This window comes from Elaeis guineensis, chromosome 16 (genome assembly GCF_000442705.2).
Source record: "Elaeis guineensis isolate ETL-2024a chromosome 16, EG11, whole genome shotgun sequence".
In the NCBI taxonomy this organism is placed as follows: domain Eukaryota; kingdom Viridiplantae; phylum Streptophyta; class Magnoliopsida; order Arecales; family Arecaceae; genus Elaeis; species Elaeis guineensis.
Window position 1 is genome coordinate 32,694,594 of NC_026008.2, and position 21,954 is coordinate 32,716,547.

Here is a 21,954-nt window from a genome sequence, read left to right on the forward strand (position 1 = left end):
ATTTAATGGTTACAAAATTTTTAGTGACAGTAATTGTCACTAGTATGATATACTTTTAGTAATGACATTATTTATCCCCAATATTATTTTATTTTAGTGATAGAAAATATTATCACTAATATATTAATACTAATAATGATTTTTATTATCACTATTGAAAAAATTTTGTGACGCTACTTGTGTCACTAATAGTGATAGTATTAATAAAAATATTTGTGTTACTGTTATTATAAATTTTAGTAACGATACTGTTGTCACTAATGTTAATAGCTTTTGTGACAATATAGTATCATCACTATTAGTATAAATATTAATAACAATAGTATTGTCATTATTAAATTTACTCATAGTAACCAACTTCGGAAGTTATCACTAATATATTAATGACTTTGGTATTAATGACAATGAATAACGATCCAAAATATCGTCACTAAAACTATTAGTGGCGATATTTTGTATTTTTAGTGATAGTTTTTTTTTTACCACTAAAATTTTAATTTTTTATAGTGATATATTTGACAAAGAAAGAATGTTTATATCTCACATTATACGTGCATGCACATTTTTTACCCCCTCTAAGAATTTATATTCCATTGATATCAAATTTATTTGACTTCATCAAATTTTTATTTATGTGGTAATTTTATTTCTAGAAAAAATCTTTGGAATAAAGTACCAAAAGAGCTGATAAATAGAAGTAATGATGCCATTTCATATTTATATAGACTTACTTATATGAAAATGAAAAGGAGGATGAAACAAATAGAAGGGGTATATCTCAGTCTCAATAGAGCTAGAATTAAGAATAACAACAAAAATTAATATCTAATGCGGGGCCAATCAAATTATTCTGTACAACTGGGTTATCCACATAATTGAACAAGTAATCATAGTCCTTTATATTGATTTTTGTTATACTATAATAATCATTTTTTTCTATTTATAAGAAACTAAGATGGAGCTTTTTTGAATTTGAACTAAGACTATTGGAAAGAATAAATAAATAGAATATTTTATTATAATTTTTTTCATTAAATCCATCCGGATGTGGCCCACACTAACACACATCGAAATTTATTTTATATATTTTAATTGATCTAAACTCTGACTAAAGATAAATCTCTGATTAAGTGATAGAGATATATTAGATAGTTTGATAAAGTTGAACTCAATATAATCATTGTGGATAAAGTTCGTCTTTCAGTCTTTGTGACTGACTCAGATACTGCTTCTGATAGATGAGGTATGTTATAAAAAGATTTCTACAGATTTGGTCTCTATCCATCCAAAAGCTTGTGAGATTCTCTTCATCGAGAATACTCAGATTAGAGTAAGAAAAATCAAGGTACTACTTGTTGATAATGAGGAGCATCTAGGATTGGTTTTCTTATGGTTGCATGTTACAGATCATTGCAGACCTTTGATTGTTGATTTATTTAGGACTTGAATAACAATAGCTAGAGATATGATAGTTTTTTGCATTCAGATTAAGATTTTCTATATTTAGTGGTATCAGAGCTAGCTTCTATGCTATATTGTTCAGTCTATGAGCTTGATATGATCTTGAAAATTTTTATATATCATATTATTATTTATTTTGGTATATTATTTATGAACAAAATGGAGAATAAAAGGACCTCCAAGCCTCTATTTCTTCTTCCGACATTCATTGGGATAGTTTGTAGATCGACTGGACATCCTGGTCGATTGTTTGGAATTATCATGGTCTGAATTCGTTTTGGATTCCATAAAATTATTTTAAAGATCTATGATTTATTTTTGAGCCTGTGATTTAGACTTATTATTTAAATAAATAAAAAGATAAGGAAGAAGAAGAGGGTTGACTGCCCTGCTCCTCCCATCATGGTTGCCGGACTCCGGTTGACCTCCGACTGCTGTGGGGATAGGCTGACAAGGAGGTGAGTCACATGAAGCTACGGTGTTGGAGATCTCTCCTCCCGCATCTTTGTCTCTCATCCAGATTCAAGAGGAGATGGGTTTCATCACCTTCGAACCCGATGCTGGCAACCATCTAGGCCGGCATCAAGTTTTATAGCCGATTGGAAAAGGGAGAAGGGGAATAGAGCACCGATGTTCAACCCATTGTTTGAAAAAAATATCACAGGCGATAAAGTTGGAACCATCGGATCAAGGCAAACCGACGATTTTCCCTCCCTCATCAGCAGCAAAAGAGGTCTTCAGTCACTGGAGAGGTCAGCAGTCGGTTGATTGAGGTATTCCGATGGTCGCTGATCAGGATTTGGAGAATGAAACCATCGATTTGGTCATCTTGCACCCATTCATCTTCCATCAAAATCGAACCATTGCTGGCTCACCAACGGTTGGGATGGTGATCTCAAGCCAGCCACCGATGGTTAACGACTGTCCTATACCGCATCGGCGGTGTTTATGGGTGGTTAATCACTGGCAAAAGGAGATTTAGGGGTTTGACCAGGAAAGAGGGGAGGAAGGAGGAAGAAAAGATTAAACAGGTTTGGATTTTAGGTCCCAACCCGAAATCCAAAATTCGATAGGATTCATCTACTAAAAGGGTTTTTTTTTTATTTAAGCCCTTGAAAAGGTATATATTCAATAAAGGTCCTTTTCTATTATTGACTGAACCAGATTTAGGGATTATTTCAATTTAGTCCCTAATAAAGTAACAAATTTCATAAAAAAATTTTAAATTATATTTTGATTCATGTAATAGAGTTTATTATATAAAGATACTTAGATTATTATTTAGTCCTTGTAATAAACTTAATTACATAAATTTTTTTTTGGAAATTGTGATAAGGTCCTTATTATATAGTTTTATTACAAATGTTTACATTAAATGATTGATTTATGTATTTGTTAATTTATTTATATGCAAATAAAGAATTACATATCTTTTATCATAATGATCATGATAAAGATGAAAATCATAATAAAGTTTTATATGATTATTTGGATTATTCAATGCCATTTTAAGGTTAGTAGATTTTATATATTCAGGAGTAGCCACAGTACCTTGGATATAGTAAAAATCACATAAAGTTGGTAGGTTTATTATATTCAGGAGTAGTCACAGAATCTTAGATATAGTAAAAATCATATAAAGTTAGTGGGTTTATTGTGTTCAAGAGTAGCCACAGCATTCTGGATATAGTAAAAATCACATAAAATTAGTGGATTTATTATATTCAAGAGTAGTCATAGTATCTTGAATATGATAAAAATCACATCAAGACTATAAATTAAAGTTTAATGGCATGCGAATAAAATTATAATTAAATCAAAAAAATAATTAACTTTATCCACAGGGAGTGATTATTTATGTGATTTAATTGTAATAAGATGATAATCTAGATATAAGGATAAAGTTTTTTTAGATCTATAGGTATGAAAATTTTTTATCTTTGATATCTATATTGCTGGTCTTATTAATAAAATATTAGTAAATTATATACATGATGCAATCTCTGTTCACAGGAAGGTTAGAATTTATAATCAAAATAATATTGATTATTTCAGACTATAGTTTAATTAGTCTTATTATTTGATGATATCGTGAGCATGTATTAGTTACGGCATTAATTCTCACTATTATTGATAATAGCATAGGAAAACTCCTCTTCTTAACGGATTGAATTTCTTGGAATATAGAGAGTAAAATAATATTCACATTAAGATGTTCTGATCTTAATCTGGTATTTGAGTGGATAAATTTTTTCTACTTATGGATAAAAGTATATTGTAAAAGAAGAGCATTTTTGAAAAATGTGAGCGATCTATTCGACTCACTTTGCTCTATAAAAAATCTGACATGACATATTAGGAGATTTTTCCCTTCATATCATAAAGCATGTATTTTCTTGAATGATGTAGAGCAGAAATAAATAAGCTCTAATAGGGTAAAGGCCGGCATCCATGAGCATATTATAGAGATAAGAAATATTACAGCACAATAATCTATATTAAAGTTTCATATCAGATATTCTTTGATCCACTTTATTCTCATTTTTCTTCCATTAGAGTATGATCTCTTTAGGATCTCCTATAAGTATGCACAATGAAGATTGACAAGTAGTGAATTACTGGCTAAATGTGTGCAAGTGGAGAAGAGATTGAGAGAAAGAGAAGATAGAGAGTGTGAACTTTGCTTCACATTAAGTTAGCGAAAAAATAGATAAAAAAATAGTGTACCCAATGTAAAAGAGAAAAAGCATTTGTTATGGCATTAGGTGAAGCTATTAATAAGGTTGTCCAATATTTTTTCTGTAAAAAAAAGGGGACACTTAAAGAAAGACTGCATGAAGTATGAAAAATAACTGCAAAAGAATAATATTCTTTACTCTTTTGTGTATTTTGAACCCAATATAGTAAATATTCCTAATTCTACCTAGTACATTGATTCTGGTATATTTTTGCCCAATGTCAACAAATTATAGGGCTTTCTATTAAAAAGGCTTCTGACTAAAAGTGAATGAACTATTCTCATGAAAAATCAAGTACATTCACTTATCAAGATAGTTGGATGCCACAGGATAGTCTTAGATCCTGAAGTAAGTTTTCATATTCTTTTGAAAACTTTTATGTTATGGCATTAAAAAGAGGGGCATATCTCTAAAGAAATAGTCATAAGGCTGGTGAAGGATAGGATCTTAGGATCATTAAATTTCATTAATTTTGATTATGTATTGAGAGAAAAAATAGACATACATATTTAAGAAGGGTGCCAGGTTGATTAAAAGAACTTTGAAAATCATTCGCACTATTATTTGCAAATCTTTTCTCCATATTTAATAGGTAAAAAATATTTCATCATACTCATGGATGACTATTCACAATATAAATCTGTACATTCTGTTTGATAAGGCTGATGTGTTTGAGGCCTTTAAAAAATTTTAAAATAGAGATAAAGAGATAATCAGAAAAAAATGATTTAAATAGTCAGATCTGATAGAAATGATAGGTAATATGGTAAATAAATAGAGATGGAACAATGATTAGGACGATTAGCGAAATTCCTAAAAGAATATGGCATTATATAATGTTAAAGCACGTCAGATCAAAATGGTGTCGCTAAAAAGGAAATATGATGCCTAAAAAGTGGTTCGGATTATGATAAGTTATTATATTATACATATTTATTTGTGGAGTGAAGCTATAAAGATAGTTATGTATATCATGAATAAATTTTCTACTAAGACAGTTCAAAAGACTCTTCATGAGTTATGGACTGATAGAAAATTTAGTTTGGAATATATGCATATATGGGGTTATCCAGCTAAAACCAAAGTTCATAACCCCATATATGGATTAATCTCAGTACAACCAATGATTTTTCATTGGTTATTCAGAGAAATCAGATATAGTATAAATTTTATTGTCCAACTCGTAAACCACAGATAGCAGAAACTAATAAAGTTAGATTTCTAGAGAATGATATATTTAGTGAAAGTGAAGACCCTTGAAATATTATCTTTAAGGTAATATTGGATCTATAAAATAAATTGAAGTGATGATTCCTATTATTATTCTCTGAGATAATATTCAGGAGGGATCATCATTTCATCAAGTTTCACTCCGTGAGATTTTTATTACCGATGAAGTAACTGTCTAACCACCGTTATAAACGAATCAATGGATAGCTCTCTAGAGATCTATTAGCATAAAATTATGTGGTATATTTGATAGATATGGATGAAAAGGTTGATGACCTTGAGATATTCTTATAAGCCATAAAATGTGAGAACCTCTTATAGTGGTTGGATGCTATAAAAAAAAGAGCTGGACTCTATGGATAACAATTATTTTTGAAAATAAGTTGACCTACCTAAAAGATGTGATAAAATAAGTTGCACAGATCTATATGACCAAAAGGAATCCCAATGAAAAAGTCAAACAACATAAAAATAGACTTATGGCAAAGGAGTCTACATAAAAAGAAAGGCATTGATTATTTTTCTTTTAAGATTGTCATGGCCTTAATAGCTCATTTTGGCTTAGAGCTATATCAAGTGGATGTAAGAATAGCCTGTCTTAATGATGATCTAAAGAAAGAGGTCTACATGAAACAACTTGAGGATTTTTGTGATCAATGGATAAGTACATATGATTTGCAGATTAAAAAAATTTGGTTATGGACTTATACAGGCTTTCGCATATTGGTATCTCATTTTAATGGGATAATTACATTTTTTAGGTCTAAAGATAAATACTATTGATTAATGTATATACCCGAAGGTTAGTAGGAGTAAGTTCAAAATTTTGATATTATATAGATAATATTCTGCTTGTTAATGTGATTTTGATCCACTTAAGAAAATCAAACAGTTTCTATTCCAAAATTTTAAGATGTAAGATATAAGTAAAGCCGCTTATGTTATCAGTATTCAGATTCACAGAGATAGATTCTTGGAGCTATTTGGACTGTCTTAAGGGACTTACATCTATAGTACAAAATTTAGAATGAAAAATATTCTTCTAGGTGTGCTCATATTATAAAAGATGATAAATTTAATAAAACTTAATATCCAAGAATTAAAATACAGATAGAGAAAATAAGGTTCTTAACCTATGCATTTGGTGTTGGGAGCCTATGCACCTGATGTTGGGAGCCTATGCATATGTTTATATGGGTCCAATTTTGGTTATGTCACTCGATATTTGGACATTATTAATATACTTCAGGATTGGAGCATAGAAAAGCTGTAAAAAAAGTCATATTTTAACTGTAAGGTATAAAAGTTTATATGCTCATATACAGTCGGTCTGATCATTATGAAGTAATAGGCTATTAAGATTTGCACTTTGCTGGATGTACCAATAGTAGAAAGTCTATTGTTGATATATCTTTTTACTTACAGGAGGTGCTATATTAGGGATGCATGTAACGTAAGGTTTTGCTTGTTACATCCATTATGGAAGCAAAGTACGTGCCTATATGAGACTTCTCACAAGCTATAAGGTTGTAGAATTTTATCACAGGACTTAAAATTGTTGACTCTATCAGCAGATCAATAAAGATATCCTATAATAATTCTGCAGTAAGATTCTCCAACAATACGAAGAATACAAGTGCTTGCAAGCATATAGGTATTAAATTAAATTGCTCTTTGTGAAAGCATAAAGGATAACATAGTGTTTGTGAAATATATTAAAAGAAAGCTGATAATTATGGATCCAATAATTAAAGAACTCATTCTCAAAATTTTGAGGATCAGATAGATCATATGGGATGCAACTTATTTTGTGATATGTATTAGATACTATGTATAAAGTCTATTACATTAGATTTTAAGATAAAGTTTAGTTTATTTTATGCTGATCAGCTATTTACCATATGATATAAAGATGACTAAGGAATAGGCATAAGATTTTATTTATTCATAAAATAAAGTTTCACATAAAGACCTTGATTATGAGGTGTCATTAGTATTGTGATACATGAAAAGTCATGTGATAATGCATTTGCCACCATGATTCACACTGATGATTATTTTGTAATTAAATATACAGTATATATCCTATGGAGAAATTAAATTTTTTTAAATGTGGCAACATAAGTTTTTCAATTATCAGATCCAGATAAAATTTTATTAAAAATTTTTGAAATACTTTAAATAATTAAAATAAAGATGCTTTGTTAGGTTGGACCAAGTGAAAAAATGTTGTGATTTCTTTCATTAAACCCATCCGGATGTGGCCTATACTAACATGCATCGGAATTTGTTTTACATATTTTAATCGATCTAGACTCTGGCTAAAGATAAACCTCTGATTAAGTGATAGGGATATATTAGATGGTTTGATAAAGTTGAGCTCAATATAACCATTATGGATAAAGTCTATCTTTCAGTCTTTATGACTGATTCAGATATTACCTCTGATGGGTGAAGCATGTTATAAAAGAATTTTTACGGACTTGATCTCCTATCCATCTGAGAACTTATGAGATCCTTTCCATCAAAAATATTCGGATTAGGGTTAGAAAAATTAAGACATTGCTCGTTGACAACAAGGAGCATTCAGAATTAATTTTTTTGAGGTTGCAAATTGCAGATCGTTGATTCATCTGGGACTTGAACAATAATAGCTAGAGATATGATAGTTTTCTACATTCAGATTAAGATTTCCTACATATTTCAATATATATATAGAGAGAGAGAGAGGGAGAGAGGGATAGGAGTTTCTATTGGTGAGAGACAGGGGAAGAGAGAGAATGAGGGGCATTTTATCAGTGAGAGAGAGGGAAGCCAGCTATTTGAAAGAAAGCTCATCCCTTTGATATCCCATCCCCATTAACATAAATTTTTTTTTAAATGTCAGATCATCCAAACAAGAACACGATCCCAAAGAGCTCATCCTTTTTGTGTCCCATTCTCGTAAACATAGATTTTTTTTCTATTTTTAAATGCTAGGTCATCCAAACAAAAAGAATATAGGCCCATCATCATCAAAGAGTTCCTCCTCTCTTTTTTTTTAGTTAGTTAAAATTATCTGCTTCAAGATCCATGTTAGTTGGAGGGGTGGAAAGTTGATCAGATTTGGATTTAGAAACAATTGATCTGAGCCGAGTCTATCTCTCTCTCTACATATACGTTCTAACCTGACTGAAACAGCACATGTAGTCTGGTATAAGATGGGGATTGTATCTTTTGCGCCAAGGAATAATATATTTTTGTTCATGCGCAACCACTGTTGGATTGTGCTAAAGAATAATACATGGAGCTGCTCGTCCGAGGTGGGGAGTACTTCTTTGAGGACGAGCCCTACCTCCATCATGAGTATTTGGGAGATTTCAGGATCCATCTAGCAAGATCCTTTCCCGGCCTGGGGAGCAGTGGTCGGAGACGTTGATGCGGTGGTGTGAGGAGGCAATGCTGGTGGAGAAGATCCGACAGGAGCAGTAGAGGCTGGGGTTCGCTAGGAGAGATTGGGTCGGTGGTGGGGGTGAAGAAGGGCAAGAAGAGGAGGAGGAGGAGGAGAGTGAGCAGGTCAACGGGGAAGAGAAGGGTGGATCGAGCGACTTAAGGGTACAATTTTGCATAAAAAACTCATTCTTGTTAATTATTTGCGAATATAATTTCGTGTCAACATATTGATGCCTATTGGCATGTTGATAGATGTCTTTGGATGATCATGTTAAGTACTCGGAAGAAATAAAACACAAGTGTCTTGTGCGGTATTATGGAAGCAATGATCCAAATTGATGGGAAGAAGATTAAAAATTTATGTAACAATCCTATTCGAGGATAAGTTCTGAAGTTTCAATGGTTTGTGACCATTGCCCAAACTTTCAAGAGTTATCTTCACCTAATTCACCTCAATTAGGTTGCCATTCATGTGAGTTCCTCAGTCTTTGGTATGTTGAAACCCAGTTATAAATAAATTAGCTTAGAACCCCATGCGATGCACAGTATGTATTTATTTTGTCAAATAATATTTTTATAAATTAAAAATTTAATATAATATAAAAAAACATAATAAATGATATCAAATAGCTTAGTGGTTATAACCCTATGTGACGCATGGGATGTAATTTTAATAAAATAATATAATTATTTTAAATTTATTATTTTTTATTATTTTTATTTTTTATTATTTTTAAATTCTTCCATCTCTTCTTTTCTTTCTTTCTCGATCCTCTTCTTTAAAGGAAGATACATTTTGAAATTTTTTTATCTTTTTTATTTAGGATGAAAATGAATTGAATGAAATTTGATCAGTTATTATATTTAAATCCATCTGAATATGAATAAAATTTGAATCTATATCTAGTATCTATATCCATATTTATTATAATTATTTATCCATTACCACCAAATGTCCATTTCTTGTTGGCCCGAGTATGTGAGCGACAGCCATATCTTTAGGTGGGAGAGTAAAAGATAATACTGTTGAAATCTCTAACTTGACTTCTATTGCAAAACTATGAAAGGAGGCATTGTGTAAATTATCCTAGAGTACTTCTAAGCATATAGACTTTGAATGAAAAATTCAATGTATTGGGCTCCTCAAATTTTACAAACGCACCCTCATTCAATCATGGAAGACCATTTTTATTCATCAATATGTGAGAAATTTTGTTCATTTATTTATAAAAAGGTTTATCTAGCATCTTGTGGTTTAAGAAGTCATCCCTCATTGTGCCTATTTGTATAACAACAGGGGTAGGACCTATTCACAGAACTAAGAGTACAAAAGTACCGTTCAAAATTTCAAGTTGTCTCTATTAGACTGTCGCTTCCATCATACTCTTCTTCTTCACTCTATTGAGTTTTGGCTCTGATACTCCCTTGCACTCATGGCTCCATAAAAAGATTTCAAGTTGTCTCTTCTAGACCGTTGCTTCCATCGTACTCTTCTTTTTCCTCACTCTACTAAATTTTGGCTCCGGTACTGCCTTGCACTCATGGCTCTACAAATCTTGTTTTATCTTTTTTTTTCTTTCCTTTTCTTTTCCCTATTTTTTTCTTTCCTCTCTTCCTCTTGTTTTCTTCTTCTTTTTTTTCTTTTTGAAACAGAGGAAGGGGTCGTAAGCCGACCCCTCTCCCAGCGACCCAATGTTCGTCGGCCTCCCTCATCTCGTAAGCCATCGCCACCCTCACCTTCTAGAACCCATGCTCGAATTCCAACCTCCTCGTCTGCATCGATTGCTTCTCGTTGGAAAATCCCTTTGACATTTGTGGCCCCATCATCGGGATCGACCGCATCTCGTCGGAAAAATCCCTCGAAATCTTGGAGCTTTTGGAAAATGCTATCATGTTGTCACCGTAAGGGATGGCGACGGGTTTCTTCTTCTTGGGCTTGGCGGTGGCCGCGAGCGAATAAGGAAGCTTCAGTGAAGACTATTTTTTCACTGATGATCTCACCACCAGCACCTTCGGACTCACCGGTGGCATCGCCGTCTAGGAGGTGGGAGGCTTTCATCGGGATGCTGCGGGTGAACAGGAAATCTTTTACGAAGCGGGTGAATAGGAAAGCACGAGAGAACAGGGAAGCTTTGGCACATGGGCGCCGCTTTTTCTTATCCACGTGTCTCCCTCTTCCTCTCCCTAATAAACTATGTGTCAAACGGAGGCTTCTCCATTGAGAGGCCTCTTTATATATATATATATATATATATATATATATATATATATATATATATATATATATATATATATATATATATATATATATATATATATATATATATATATGTCAAACGGAGGCTTCTCCATTGAGAGGCCTCTTTATATATATATATATATATATATTAGATGTATCTGGTGAATATAAGGCTTCCAAATTTTACTCAGTTGTCAATTCTATAGTCATCCTTATTAAAGTCGTAGTCCATATATTTTGCTTTGATTTTACAAATATCAAAATGAATATTCATGTTAGGAATGCTACAGTATGCGTAAAGTGTTATATTCACCATTAGTTACTTGAATTAGGAGCTCTTGTGATTGTTTATTTAGTTGCAAGCATGTGGAGCTGGCACTTTGAAAAATTAGGCCTGTTGAGAAGTTCCTATTTGATTTGGCGGGAGCAGAAGAGGATAGCGTTGGGCCCTATCCCTTTTTTTTAATTCCCACCAGGATCGAGCCTGCAATCCTCCATGATCTCCCTCTTCTTTCTCCCGCTACCTCCCTCCCCACATCCCATCCCCCCCCCCCCCCTCCCCCCCCCCCCCACCAAAAACACACACAAGACATTCTCTCTCCAATTATCCTGCCAAATCCAGCAGGATTTTGCCAAAGAGGCCCTTAAGTTACAAAAGTGCCTATGAAGTAGGAATCATCTAATTAAATGATATTTGTTAACTATTTTATGATATTTGTAAGTTGACTAAAAAAATTATTTTGATCTTCACATGTTCGAGAAAATTATTGATCAACGTTATATCTTCACATAATATACAACTAAGAGCCACCTTTGAAAGATCAATCCTAGTGCTCCATCAGCAATTATGAAAGATTTAATTACTTAAGCCTAGCCCCCAGTTAAAGCCATGTCGTTGCTCTATAAATTTCTTCAACACTAAATCTATATGTGTGATTTGCATAATAGAGCCTCATACACCTTCTGTAGATCAATAAAAGTTATTAGGGTACTTTGATTTCTTAATTGCCCAAGTAAGATGAAAGCATTGTCTTATCCATCAATGCAAATAGGCTTTAAGAAGATTTTGCCATTGACTATTGGCAAGGGTCATGTTGTGTCCATTCATTTTCATAAAGCTCTTTATCACTAAAAATTTGTATCCCTGTGCCACCATTTCCCAATATAAGTCCCTCATTCTACATCACTAAACCATCACTAGCACTATAGTTAACAAGATACCTCTATTAGTGCAATTTAAATCCGCAATTTAAATCTTTACTCTTCATATTTGTTGTGCATCTACATTAATTCTCTATGCCCTTATCTCTATTGTATTCATAATATCTAGATCCTCATCAGACCATTCTAATTTGTACAACATTAATTCCCTAATTACTGTCTTGCCACATTTTTTCTTGAATCCTTGTATTATGTTTATAATTTTTGTATCTCTTTTGTTGTATGTCTTCTTATTGTTAAATGACCTATGAAATTTGAAATTAAGCTAACATGTTTCTGGCAATATTGTTTTCGAATAAGATGTGCGCTTAGTTATGATTTGGTCATAATTTACTAGAAACTAGAAGTTAGCAAACTCTTAGACAAGGGTTTTGTGACATAAATCAAAATAATTTCTCCAGAATTCTTCAACAAAACTACACAGAATAATCTTGCAATATTCTGCCAATAACATACATCATACATACATACATATGTGTGTGCATGCATGCACGTGCATGTTTGTGCGTATGAGAGTCGAATGCTTTGAAGTAACTTAAGCTAAGAAGGATATTCAAGTCAATGATACTCCTTATGAGAAGAGGTGAAAATATAAGCTGCTTGTTGAAAAACACAATTAGTTGAGACGCATATAATAGAATAATTTTAAGACTTTGTTTGATTATTATCTAACAATAGACTATTATGAGACAGTAGAGTTATTGGAAATTTTCTTTCATTCAAGGAGTAAAGAAGAGGAATAGGGCATCCAGAAAAGCCAGATATGCAGTTTTTGACAATGGATCTTTCATGTGGTGAAGATTCTAAAATTATCATACATTTTGCAAGTTAAATTCATAATACTATATAAAGATTATACACCATCTTTGGGAAATTTTGATAGGGCAGACACCACATCAAAATTTAGGATGCATGGGTTGATAACATCAAGGAGTTTGCGTGAGTATCTGTGGTGAAAGGACAATTATTTGAGATGGAATTGTTAATTCATTGCTTAAGTGAAGGGAGTGGAGTCCAAGGATCTAAAAATGAGAAACAAAGGTTTGATGATGTTGTGAAGTAAGAAAAAGGGTAATTCCTGGTGAAATTAGAATTTAAGTACAGAAGGTAAAGAATGAGGCATAAGCGAAAAATAGAGAAGCAAACAAAGTGTGTTTAGAGGTAAAGAGCTTCGTTGGTGTTGGAAATGTAGAGCTACATAGAAAGGTGATTCGAACACAATAATTCATGTCATGGCCATCATATTAACATTATTATAATTTAAGATTGATGGAAGGTGGGTTGATGACAAGGAGGTGGATTTCCTGTCATTTTCCCTTATCCATGGAAGACATCTTGATAGATAGTCCAAGAGGGTATTCTTAACGTTGGTTGAGGGCATGGGCATGATATGTTTAGGATTGATAGCATGGACCATGGCATCTTTCTCATTCATTTCACATATGTTTTTGTTATCTGTTGTAAGGATGATCATCTCTGAAGAGATTTGTCTTTGCCAACATGTCTAGAGGAGGTTACAAAACTTGGGGCAAATAATGTAAACATGTACAAACCAGTGGAAAGGATAAATTTAATTGTGTCTCAGCCCGTCAAAATTATGTGCTTATTTCTTGATCCTATACTCATTCTCTTTCATGACCTGATGGCAGAGTCATTTAAAGTCATTTCTTTTGTAGGGAAAGACTATGCTAGCATGACATACTTGTTAAATTTAAGCACTTTTTTTTCTCTTAAGGCCTCAAGGATGGTGGTTCTGAGGTTTTTGCTTTTCCTTTTCTTTCTCTTGAAGTGGTAATGCCCTAAAGATTAAAGATTACAGAGTCGGTTGGTGAATTCGGAAAGATGTATTGCTTGTTATGAAAAATTTGGAGCAAGTATAATGAGCATTTGGAAGGCTGATGTGCTTCAATAATCTGAGGATTCCTATAATATGATATTTAGATTTTTCCTCGTTATTTTTTCCTTTGGCATGCATAGGTTTATTATTGGAAACGCTTACAGGACTTGAGTTTTAGCAATCTTTTGGATATGAATGGCCATATTGATAAAGTGCTTCGTTTAGTGGAGGGTGGCCAAAATTGAAGATATTGTTATGACAAAGTATATATGAAGTCCTTTTCAATGTATAGTGTGTACTTAAAGCATCATAGATGACAGGCGGGTTTTTATATAGATCTCTAAATTATCTTAGGGATATTGCCTTTAATCTGGAGAAGAGTGTGAGAATTCTCAGTACTCACCAACGTTTGTCTTGGACCCACCAGCCCCATCAAATTGGGTTGTGAATTCATGGTTTTATTGGTTATTCACCACCACAAATGGAGCCCCTGGGGAGAATTTATAGAGCTGTGATCTATAATGTGCTGTCTTCTATGCACTAAATTAGTGAAGATGAGGAAACATCTGTTTCCCTTATCTTTTTTGGATAATGATGCAATGCATTATAATTGTTTTCTTGTTATTCCCTAGCACCTCTTTGGATGCTGCTATGAATTTGGTATTTTAAGTTTTGGTACAAGGGACAATCACACATGGAAACTTATTTTAAGGATGAATTATTTGGAGTCTGATAGGAGATTTATTGAAAATTATTTGAACATATAAAACCTCAGTTTGGGAGTGGCAATCACAAGATCAAAAGTAGTGCTATGTTGTATTTGCTTCCTTTTAGGGGAGCCAATTCCCATCACCTAGATCAGAATTTGGATGGACTATTATATGAATTTTGAATATCACTGAAAAAAATACTTTATTAATAGAGTGGTCATTGCCTTTAATGTGACTAATGCTCAAGTTGATGTTTCCTTGAAAATTCATAACCATTAGTTTATTCGTGATTGATAAGAGATGCTGATAAGATGATTTGCATTGCCTTCACTGGTGCAATCAGGCGAAAAAAAAGAGAGAATCTTATAATCTGAAGCTGACCTATTAAAGTTCTGGTTCATGCCAGGAACTAATAATTTGAAAGACAACCTTTTTTTATTCAAATTGCCTAAAAAGATATTATTAGTTGGGTGTGTAGAGATGCACCTTGGAGAGCCTTACACTGTTGGCCATAATATATAATCTCACAACTTGCATGGATGGGCATTACTCTTCAGTCATGCGTAGCTTGGTGTGAATCAAGCAATGAACCTATCACTGGTGATTGGTGGGTGGGAGATGCAATCTTTCCTTTTCTTTTCGGGGTGGGGGGAAATCAATCAAAGTCCAAAGTTTTCAATAGGTCCCAATGGCCAACTCAGCCCAAGTCAAGATAAGATTGGGCCTGCAGTTTGGTCCACCCACTTCCTTATGCTAAAAAAAAAAAAGGAAAAGGAAAAAAGTCTGTTACCCTTAACACTTGCTGTTTGGGTGAAAATCTGCCATGCACTATGGTAATAAGTTACACTATATGACTTTATGTTATCTATTTGAAGGGTCCCTTTGATTAAGGCACCATATGAATTCTAATAGATGCTTGTTATTTCAGCTTCAATGATATATGTCTAATTATCTAGCAAACCATGAAGCTGGTTCATTTGGCAGCAAAGCCTAGCAGTCTATTTTTCCATCAGCCATCCATGCATTTTCAAGTTGTTTCTTGCATCTTTCATCAGTCAGTTCATGTCATTTAAACTCCAAAGTATGATCTCTTAAAAATTTTGACATTGACATGTCTAATAAAAGTAGGTCTTTGTTTCAGAAGCCAATTGGATAGACCATTTTGAAAAATGCTTGTGCAACATATTGTACCATTATTTTGTCAAATATCTCATTGTTCCTATGTTTACAAATGTCTCTTTCAATCAGACCATGTCAATTGATGTAAAGGAAAAAGGCCAAAACCCCCAAATGACCACAATAGTAAGTTGCAATATGTGAAACTTTGTGATTGAATAACAGAAGTAGATTCGGAATCATGTGTATGATGAAGCTTGATTTTCCTGACTGCAAGATGGCTGTAAATAGCTTGAGCTGCTGAAAGCCATCGACATAAAATTGAAAATAAGACATCAGTGTTTGTTGAGCTGCTGAAAGCCATCGACACAAAATTGAAAATAAGACATCAGTGTTTGTCGGGCATCAACTTCTGAAATGTTGATGCCGGATTTGACAGCTAACCATGAAAATCTTTTCAATCCAACCAAATTTGAGTTCTGTTGCATATGAAGGGAAAAGCTTGAGTAAATTCATTAAACACATGGAACTTCTCCAGAAAAAAATCATGTGTAGTTATGGTAGTGAAAATTTCATCTGGTTTAGATGCATCTGTTCCTGAGTAGAATCAAGTTATTGCACAGAATGTAGTATTGCTAATCATACCAATGCCAGTCAGCACTCAGTATGCTTGGGAAAAAACCAGCAGTTTGTAATGTAATATCAATGCAATCTTTTTTATTCTGTGACACTCCATTCACTACAAGTACTATTTTATAACAACATCAGGTTTTGTTCTATTATTCTGAGTCTCTGATAGCTGTCGTCATTATCTTCTTTGAGAAGTGGTATGGTAACAAACCTTTTTTTAAAAAATATTCCCTTAAAACTATCCCCTTTGGAAAGAAACACCATACCCACCCTGGGGATCACGATGTGATGCTTCTTTTCGAGAAAAGTTTTGAGAGTTTTCTCAACAATGATTGTCATATTATTATTTTCTAGCATCTTTTGTTCAGCATTTGAAACACTTTTTGTAATCAGTAAACATGTAGCTGCTTTGATGCTAGACTTATGGGACCATGCCTACCATTGCTAGATGCTTCCTCCTGAGTGCAGATGCATGTAGACCATGAACCTAGTTGCAGTGCTCAGGGTACAAGCATGGAGCGTTACGAGCAGACATTATCAGCAGAAGAGATGCAGGATCACGTGGAGCAGTTCACTCACAATGCAGCAGAAATTTCTGGCTGGAGAATTCACAAAGGCATCTACTCTCTTACAACTAAGGGTGCATTTGGTTACACTTTTTGATTTTTGATTTTTAAAAAATAATTTTTTTTTTTATTTTTTATTTTTGCTATTGAGTAAAAATAAAAAAGCAAAAAGTATGTTTGGTAACTACGTTGCTATAAAGCAAAAAATAATATTTGGGGATGGCAGGTGAAGAGCTCAAAGAGGGAGAAGGGTTCGGAAAGAAAGGGAGAAGGGAGTAGAGAGGTGAAGAGCTCGACGAGGGAGAAGGGTTCGGATTCTTTACTTTTTGGTTTGGCGTTTTAGATGTGGGGAAGCAAAAAAATAAATTTTGGAAAGTAAAAAATTTTTGCTTTGCATATAAAGTAATTATTTTGATTTTTTTGATTTTTGCTTTTTACTTTCATGGTATTACCAAATATTGTTTTTTTATTTTTAAAGAGATTTTTACTTTTTAAAGATCAAAAAATAAAAAAAATTATTTTTTTAATGACTAACCAAACGCATCTTAAATTTCAACACAAGCAGAACAACTTTGTTTGTACCATTATCAACATTTTATGGCCCACATGACAATAGCAGTCGGATCTCCTTCTTTGAAGAGCTAAGAAAAATCAGAATCATTTCTCCTGGCCCTTGGATTATAGTCGGCGACTTCAACGTCATCAAGTTCTCTTCCGATCGTCTTGGGTCTTCTGACAACCTGACAGCATCCAGATTGTTCAACGACCTCATCAATACCCTAGAATTGATCGAGATAAACTGTCCTTCAAAGAAATATACTTGGTCCAACCTCTGTGAGAACCCGAGTATGGTTAAACTGGATAGATGTTTCATCTCACCTGAACTCCATAAGATCTTTCCTATGATCTCCTTGAACTCGCTAACTAGAATCACTTCAGATTATGTCCCCATGCTGCTTTCCCTTCTACCTCAGAAGAACCGCTCACAAAGGGCTTCTAAGCCATTCCGTTTCGAAAATTTATGGTACTCATATCTGGGGTTCGATGATCTTATCAGGTCGTGGTGGGATGAAGCACCAGAACACAACGATGCTGCTGCAAACCTGGTTCATAAACTGAGGTATATCCGATCTAGACTAAGACATTGGAGTCGTAAAGCAGTTGGGAACATTACAAAAAGGAAAAATACGATGGAACTTCTCATTAGACAACTGGATGAGAGAAAAGAAAGAGGTGGGCTTTCGTCAGTAGAGTTCGAAGAGCAGCAGAAAATAAAGGAGCTGGAATCACTATTGACACAGGAGGAGACCATGTAGAAACAACGCTCAAGAAATCAATGGATCCGTGAGGGCGATCGTAACACTCGATTCTTCCACATTACAGCAAGCAATCGCAGAAGAAGAAACAACATTTCTAAAATACAGTATGAGGGAACTACACTTATCAACCAAGAAGAAATGCAGAAAGCCTTCCGAAGCTTCTACAGCAAAAATCTTGAAACAAAGCATTCTGAAACCATTCAAGCTGACTGGAAAACACTATATTATGATAATACCCTTGAACTCAAAAATCTGGAAGACCCTTTCTCAAAGGAAGAAATTAAGAAAGCAGTTTTCACCCTTGCCAAACACAAATCGTCGGAACCAGAAGGATTCCCTATGTCATTCTATCAAAAGTTCTGGGAGACATTAAAACCTAACCTTCTCAGCCTCTTCGACAATTTTCATAGTCAAAGCACATAAATTTTCAGATTGAATCAAACCTTTATTACTTTGATTCCAAAGAAAATAGAGTGTTTGACGGTTGATGATTTCTGACTTATTAGTCTGGAGAATGGGATCATCAAAATGATTTCTAGAGTGCTCGCAATCAGACTCAAACAGAAGATTGAAAAGCTAGTCTCCTTACCCCAAACCGCCTTCATTTCTAAAAGATTACTACACGAAAGTTTTGTCATAACCACGAAAATCAGTTTCTACTCCAAAAGAAAAAGGATTAAAGGTTTCATTTGCAAGGCCGACTTTGAGAAAGCATTCGATAGCATATCCTGGAGTTTTCTACCAAACCTTTTGAAACATCGCGGGTTTGGCTCTAAATGGTGCTCGTGGATATTGTCGATCCTTCTCACCAAATCAGCAATACTCCTAAACGGACAGCCAAGGAACTAGTTTTCAAATAAGAAGGATCTCAAACAAGGTAACCCCCTTTCTCTATTGCTTTTTATCTTAGTGGCTGATCATCTTGCCAGGATGTTGAATCTAGCGCAATCGTCCAAGCTCATTAACGGAATCGAAAATCTAGAGATAGTAAAATTCTACCAATGCTTGCAATTCACTGACGATATCTTGTTATTCTGTGATGCGACGACAAAAAATGCAAACATCCTCAAGCTCATCCTTCTCTCATTCAAGCTTTTAACTGGACTAAAGGTCAACTTCAACAAATCTCGAGATCAATCTAACACTGAGACAAGGTATCTATCTAAAAAATTGAAATGTCAAACGGCTCAGTTACCTATCAAATATCTGAGATTGCTATTGCATCATTCCCCTCTTCTAGTCAATGGAATTTCGTCCTTGAGAAGATCACTAAGAAACTAAGCAGTTAGAAAAAAAACTCCCTTACATTAGCGAGCCATATTACTCTGGTAAACTTGATGTTGAGAGCGATCCCTGTATTCTGGATGACGGTTCTGAAAATCTCCAACCTAATAATCCACAAAATTAATAAGCTCTACAGAGACTTCATCTAGAAAGACTGCCGATCTTCACTTGATCCAATAAGCAAGTCAAAATATTTGGCCAATCGGAGCAGTATTTGCAGACCCAAAATATATGGTGGTCTAGGAATTGTTGATATCAAAATAATGAATAGAGCCCTCCTAACCAAATGGTGGTGGAAGTTCTTCACTGAGCACGATAGATAATGGAGAAGCTTGATAACCCAAATCTACTACTCCAAAAAGTTTCTCTCGATACCGACGCAACATCTACTCCAAGTTGCATCCCCAATTTGGAAAGGCATTCTAAAGGTTTTTAAAGGTTTTTAAATTTTTTTAGCAAAGCTACTACCCAATCATAGGAGATGGGACTCAAATCTCTCTTTGGTTTGACAACTGGATTGATGGCAATGCCCCACACGAATAGTTCTCTTCATTATTTTTGCTCCGAACAAGCCAAGATATAAGTCTGCAAGCCTTCCTTTTTAAGCATAACTTGTCCACAAACTTTAAGACACTAATGAATTCCTCGATATAGGTAGAACTACAATCACTGTCCTTACACCTCAACAAAATTATATTTATAGGTAACATCGACACAAGCACATCGAGATGGTCAGCAAGCGATAAATTCTTTGTTCAAAATTTCTACCATTTTTGAAACATGGAAAAATTATCTCCCAAATTGGCCTCATTGTCTAAAAACTACCCTTACTGGAAAAGGTTAAAACATTCATTTGGTTAAGTTATCACAATAAAATCCTCACTGCAGACAATCTAAGGAAGAAAGAAATTCACGGACCGAGTTCTTGTTCTTTGTATAGCATTCATCCATAAACAGTTGAGCATCTGTTTACATCATGTGCATATTCGCATAATCTTTAGGAGTCAATTTTCATGGATGTAATCGTGGCCACCTACCTGTTAATTTCAAAGATCTCTGGGGACCGTGGCAATCTAATGGGACCAACCAAGAAGTGAACAAAGCTTGGGACTGCCTAATTGCCATCTATTGCTGGTGCTTATGGAACGAACGCAACAAATGAATCTTTGCATTCGAGGACAAAGTTTTCCGTGCTATTAGAAAATCAGTCATCGCTCTATACAAAGATTGGACAACAAGAGCAAAAAATGATAAAATTAGACAACTATTCTGAAGATCTCATAAATTATAAGGCCCTCCTACCTCTATTCAGAAGGAACCAGATAGAGCCTTTCTATAATTTTTTTTTCTATGCTGGGAGCAACAGCTGAAATGCTGTTTTCCGCAACCTAAAAGGATAACTCAGAAAGTGCCTTCACTATTCTGAATAGTATCTAACATTGATCCACATCGTAGCACCCTTATTGCCATATCAGATATAACTAGAGCGCTCCAGCTTCTCTAACATTTGAAGCACCGCATCCCACCTGAAAATCTTGCAATTATTCAGGGGAACTATTATGCTCTCCAAGAGTTAACGATGCAGGAGCACCTACCATTGATCATCCTTTCAGCATATAACAATGCTACTAGGAACAATTTCAGAGCAGGAGAGCTTTAGAGGATAATATTGTTCTGTCTGAAAATGATCATCAATAGATCCAACATTGGTCTATAATATTTTTATCGATTTGGAGAGATCGCCTGCTCAGCGTAACCTATGCAGTACTAACCAATGCTGCAATGATCAGTATAAGAGCCGGAGAGTTTCACTGGTTAATAATGCTATGTCTGTAAACGACCCTCTACAGGTCTGAAGTTGGATTGTAATTCTTTCGTTTCCAATCTGTCTTCTCTTTTTCAGATGCAGATTTTTCAGGGGACTGTGGAGAAAGTCTTTTATTATCAGTCGAACCACATTACCCATGGTGGAGATCCCATCCTAGGATGTGCACCTACTTCCCTTTTACCACCCACTTAATATATTTTAACCAGTGGAAGCATCTTACTTTCTTTGATTTTCTCAAAAAAATAAATAAATAAATAAAGTAGATAATGATGAGAGACTAGATGATTATTGGTTCAGGCAGACAAGCTATGAAGCTGAGGAGAAATACTTTGAAGAAGATTAA

General features: G+C 34.1%; 1 pseudogene; it reads left to right on the top strand.

Annotated features, from left to right (window-relative positions):
- The first annotated feature begins 8,712 nt into the window (after positions 1 to 8,712).
- Positions 8,713 to 21,954, top strand: LOC105059426 (uncharacterized; annotated as a pseudogene).